We start from the raw sequence: 6,622 nt of genomic DNA, 5'->3' as shown, positions 1-6,622 counted from the left end.
CTTATTGCAATATAATCCAAAATGATTTATCCTTAGCACTATATATCAGCTCATTAATTTCTGACTGCAGGCCTTATAAAACGATACCCAACCCAATAAAGTTTTGGGCCAAAGATATGGATGGAGTAACAAGAATTTGTAAAAATTTCACAAGGGTTTCCTATTTGGACAATACTATTCATTTTGGAACTACTGAAAAAGTCGTTTGACACCTTGATATCGAATTATCATATTTGAAATAAGGTCCTAAGGGTTTTGTTTTCATACATTTGGTGTATGTAGTTTCATATGGCTGAAGTTCATACATAAATGCTTAAACTTGAGTTTATGTGTTGCCGAACTCTCATAAAATATTATCGTATCCATGACGAATCCCTAAAAAAAATGCTACTTTTAAAGGATCTGACACACATTCATAGACATTAATTTTTAAAGAATCCAATCAAAATAGACTTCAACCACATATTCAAAGGGGATATTGTAAAATTATCTTTCTGTTATTGCTTCTTAAGTGATAAGCCAAGTCAATACTGAACAAACGAAATTGGACGAACAGAGTAGTATGATTTCAACGTGTCGCTCTCTCATCGGATCAATGGAGTAGTATTTTTTTCTATATACACTATATATTATATGATGTCAGGTAGTTACCAATATTATCAAATAAATTTATTGATAAGATCGAAACAAATGAAGTACATACTTGTTACTTGTTAGCCGTTTGACAAGTCATACACTTAACTAGTCCAATCAATCAATTTCATATGATTAAGTGCTAACCCCCAACAATATCAGAAAAACTTCTACATATATTAATTTTGTAGGACTACTTTTTTTAAAATTATTATTACTATCATGGTGCTCGAGCTAATTTTTACGCATCTCAATTTAAGTTTACGAAATATTTATCACCTCCCATCAGCAATACATATTAGATAACTCTGTCCATCAAAGCTACGACAGATGAAATTTGCAGGACATGCTTATTAATTCCAGTATAGGTTGGAATGTTAATTAATTCAATCAAGTGTGGATAGCATGCAGCTTCAATGTGATTAGAAAGCATAAATTTTTTATTTATTTCCAAAGATTTAAAGTTATTTGACAAGTTCTAAGAATTGAGTCGGCCAGTTATTCCATCCGTTTTAATTTATTTTTCTTATTATTCTATTTTACTTTGCTAAATGTTAAATATTAACTTCTCACATTATATATAACTTTAAGATAAAAAGAATAAAGAACATTTTAATATATTTAATCTATCTTCAGTTTAATAGCACATGATATTATATTTTGTTAAAATTGTGTTTGATCAAAATCAGATAGATAATTTTAGAGTTGTTCAAAATCGAACTGAAATTGATAACTCTAATCGAAAAAAGTTATTGGTGTATCGATAATGAGTTATTGATTTAGTAGTTTCGGTGACGGTTTTAATATATTTTAATTATCGGGTTATCGGTTCTTAATAGTTTGAAGCTTTTTCTTAACGGGTTAATTGCTAACCCGGCAGTAAATTAATAAATAATATTTATACCATTTGGTATATAAAGTTCTTGACTTACGATTTAGTTTCATATTTTTCTTTCTAGTTGTCTCAAACTCTCGATTATTCTACAATGTTTTTGTGTTTGCTTTTGAACAATATGTAATCTGTCAACTCATGTGCATGATTCATTTAGCTTCTCACCTTGTTTCAAAGTGATTTTCAACAAAAAAATATTTGTGACAAATATTAATGGTTAAATCGATAACGATCAATAACCGATAAGACAATCATATTTACTTCTTCAACGATTTAGATTATCTACAAACCGATAACTTCATAACCGAACCAACCGATATGCCCCCTTTATTAATTTATCTTAATTTTTAAAATTATATAGATTCTTGTACCAATTATTTTGAGTTGTTATCGTGACGACTTGACCACTGAAATGGATGGGAGGGAGTAATTTTATTTGACAATATTGTCAACAAAATTGCCCATCAAGTCACTATCATTAGACATTTATTTATCATTTAACTTATTGTTTGACATTAATTCATGTTGTTTGTCTGTGTAAAATGAGAAACATTAAACAGTATTTGACATGTCCACTTTCGCAAAATGAATTCGTCAATTTTTTATTGTTTAGTTCCTACACCAATTAATTACATATATTGACTAGCTAATTTCAATTTTGTGATATGATGATTTAGATAAAAATGACTTTTCATGATACACTATGTCATGGGGCTGTTTTTGAATACATGAATAATATTTTAAAATAAAATCTAAACAACAAAAAATATTTAATTGTTAAGATTTGAATAATCAAGATCTAAGCGCTGAAAAGGGTTACTTACGTAATTGTACATGTGACAAAAACAATTCGATAAAATGATCACATGTATATGTAACGTATTGATATTGTATACATAGTGTATAATTGTGTGTATATATATATATATATATATATATATATATATCAGAGATGTATATACATCTATATATGTTGTTTATACAATATTTACACACACAAGCGCGATATTTACATATACAATTTTTGTTTTCAATTCTAACCAACTCAAATCTTTTCTAAACAATCCCAAATTTTAGATCTGAGCTCCTCTCAATGTTTCGAGTATTTTGATATATTATTCACTTGAAAGGATTCACGTTTGCGGCATATTAAATTTTAAAATTGAGTTTTGAAGAAGCTTTAATGACTGAACATGGAGTTCTCAAATCCCGACCAACTCAAATGTCCCTCTAAGTACAATTCCAATTTTTTTATATGAGTTTTTTTTTTTTTGAGTCTGTTAATATGTCATTCACTCAAACAATATCACATTGGCAGAATATCAAATTTTAAAATCAAACTTTAAAAAAGCTTTAAGGATTTCCTTTCACGTTTCCAAGGCCTAAACTTGACTAGCCAACTTTAAATAATTATGCACTTCGGTTGCTACAACGATGGCAGAATAAGTCATATAAAGTAATAAATAATAGTTTGGGTTTTTTTCTTAAGATATTTTAATGGAAAAATAACATTACACATCATTTTTTACCCTATTTTCTATCATTTTCTACCTTTCTAAAAAATTATAAAAATTCCTCTTTTTCATAATTTCTCTCACTTTTTCAGATACATCATTGTAAATAATCACCAAAAGATTTCCCCCCCCCCCCCCTTTTTTCATGCTCAAAATCACTCCATGGTATCACCAATTATCTCCATCACTCTATTTTTGAATTTCAATTTTTTTTCTTTCCGATTTATGATTGCAAGTTATTAAAGAGGTAGATTTTCTTCATCCATTTTTTACTTTCCACTTCATGGGTATCGATTTTTATTTTTAGTTTTTTTAGTTTTTTCATCTACAAATTTAGTCGGAGAAGGATGCATTGTCTTCAACTTCAAAATTGATTGTAGAAAAAACTCCCCAAAAAAGGGAAAACGATTGAGTTGTTGATGGCTCCGGTAAGGGCTTTGGGTCGAGATCCATGGGTGACATCATTGTTGAAAGTGAAAAAAAACTACGAGAATTGCTATAGAGCAAAAGAAAAAGTGTAGAAGGATTTATTCATCATTTTTTTTTTGCTTTCAGCTGATCAGATTGTCGACTTTTTTTTCCAATTTTTTGTTGTTCATATATTTTTTTCCGATACATATAGTTTCAGTTTTTTAATGTATCTAGTTGTTTTTGCTTCTTAAACTAATGTATAATGCATTTGTTTCAACATTATGATACACTACAATTTTATCAAGAGTCGTTGGTAGCTCCGGTAAGGGCTTTGGGTCGAGATCCATGGGTGACGCCATTTTTTAAAGTGAAAAAAAGCTACAAGAATTGATACAGAGCAAAGGAGAAAGTGTGGAAGGATTTCTTCATCATTCTTTTTTTTCGCCTTTAGCCGGTCAAATTATTGATTTTTTTTGTTTGTTTGTTGCATTCAATAAATCTTTTAATGTATCTTGTTGATATTGATTCTTAAATAATGTATAATTCGTTCGTTTCACCTTTGTGATACATTACAATTTTATCATGTACACTATATCGTTTTCAAATAGTAGTTTTGATACATAACTCGAATCTATTGAAACACAAATTAGTATGTATCATTTATGTATTGGATACACAACTATTATAAATTTCGTTATCTTTTACTACCGATGGCGATATATACACCCAATCTTATTCAACTAGTAGAAGGCTAGTATATGTAGACACTATCAAATATTACTATTGCTACATAAACACTAGTGTTTTATAACAAAATCAATTTGTATCATATTCATAGTTATGTATATTGTTATGTATATAACATAGTTATGTATCAAATGCATATTGAGAGTTAGCTAGTGAGAAACCTTAAATTAGGTTAAAAGAAAATTTTGAATAGTTTTTAAATACATCTCTTAACATTTGGAGCTTCAAAAAGTAATTAAGTTGCGCGTAAGCTGTCTACCTAAATTTGATCGTGGAAATCAATAATAGCTTAACCATATGCAAGGAACATATTCAACTGAATTGAAAATGCTTATCACATGAATAAAATAAAAATAAATCTTTAATATATTTAAATTTTTAAATCCCTTTACATAGGATAAATATATATTAAAACCCCTAACAGCCCTTTATGATTTTTTCTGTCTTCTTATTAAAATTCCTAACACTTTCATAGGCTAACCTTGGGCTAACCTACCAAGAAGTATCCAAAAAAATAAAATAAAATAGTATAGTGTAGCTCAATTATAAATCACCAATAAATACATAGAAGGGTAGATTTGTTATTTGATGTTTTTTTCACAATATATAATATAGGCCACTCATATATATGGGTACTTAACAAAGTCTATAATAGAGTTCTTTAATTTGGGTTTGATTGATAGGATGAAAATAGTGCCATCATATGGTGTTATTTATGGATTTATCTCTATTTATTAAATTTCACATAAGTTTTATGAAAATTAATATATGGATAACTTATTTCTTATTTAACTATCAAATGACCCCTAATGCATGTATTATCACAGTTAAAGACTCAATTGCTTCTCAAAATCTTTTTCATATCCTTTTCATCATATTTATGGAGGATATTTTTATAAACGAATAACTTTTTTAATGCGCCAAATCAAACTGTGCATAAGAAATAATTTTAGCATAACTAGCTTATATCAACATTACTAATGACAACATTATTGATACATCCCATTCGACACTATTTTTATATACCCTATCAAATAACTCTTTCGTAATTTACACTCTAAAAAGTACTCTCTCCGTTTACTTTTACTTGTCACACATATTAAGAAAACAATATGACTATTTTACCACACCAGTACTCCTATTAATTGATGTTTAACATTAGATTTGGAGAAATAAATAATTAATATTAAGGATAAAATATGAAGAAAAAATATGTTATATTTTCTTGATATGTTAGAACTGCTAAGTAAAAATGAAACCTATTTTTAGAATAGTGCACTAGTAAAAGTGAACCAAGAGTTACTTTATTCCTCTATCATTTTCAAATGTTTTTCGTTTTGGTGTAGCATATCCATTTAGAAATTTAATTAATTAAAGAAATTATTTGACTTGATTGCCCTTTATCTTCAAGAATAATTGAAAGATCTCTTAGAAAACCATTCACAATTTATTATAGCAAGAATAAGTTGATGAAAAATAATAAATAAAAATGATACTTATTTTTAAAAAGATAAAAAGTCATTTGAAAATGACCAAAGGGAATAAATAAGAAGCTTATAAATGGTAGCGTTTCGTCTTTTTCGGAAAATGAAAATTTCCATTCCTTTGTCTAAAAAATTAACGCTTGAGAAATCTGCCAAGGAATTCTTCAACCTCTTTAATTAATTATTTAAATTATAAATTAACAATATAATAATCTTATTAGAGAGAAATAAGAATAAAATAATAAAAATATTTATTCATATATAAGATGTAGATGAAAATTAATTATCTTTGTCTTAATTTACTTTATCATTAAATAAAATGTTATTTATTGGAGAGAAATAAGAATAAAAATTGTATTTTTTTTGTTTAGTTTTTCCAGGAAATGCAAAAATAAAATAAAATAAAATGTTCCACTATTATTTTTAGGTGGCTATATGACATCATATACAAAAATGAGATAAATACAAAGGAGCCACCGTATATCCTCATCGTTTTGACAACTGACCAACAAAGAGTTATTTATTAACCCAAAAAAAAAAAAAAAAGTGTTATTTAAAATATAATGCTCCTTCCGTTTCAAATTATTTGTCTTGATTTTTCAAAATAATTATCCCAAAGTATTTGTCTTTTAGAAATTTTAGATGGTTAGTTAAATTTTTCATATTTTACGGTTCTTTAAGACTACAAACACCTCAATTATGAAAAGTCATGACATATTGCATAAAGCAAATATTTAATAAAAGGAATTATAAATCTCTTTCGTTCTAAAATAAGTATCACTTTAGCTTATTTCAACTCCATTAAGAAAAATAATATACTAAATAGAAGGTATAATTATTAATTAGTTACCCATATTTATTAGATATTTTTTGAGAATTGAGTACTATTAAGAAAATATAATTCTCTAATACAAGAATATAATTGGAAAAATACACTATCT

The sequence above is a fragment of the Solanum verrucosum genome, unplaced genomic scaffold (assembly GCF_900185275.1).
Source record: "Solanum verrucosum unplaced genomic scaffold, falcon-dt-bn FXZP01000060.1, whole genome shotgun sequence".
Taxonomy (NCBI): domain Eukaryota; kingdom Viridiplantae; phylum Streptophyta; class Magnoliopsida; order Solanales; family Solanaceae; genus Solanum; species Solanum verrucosum.
The sequence above is the reverse complement of the archived record's forward strand: the minus strand, read 5'-3'. Positions refer to the sequence as shown.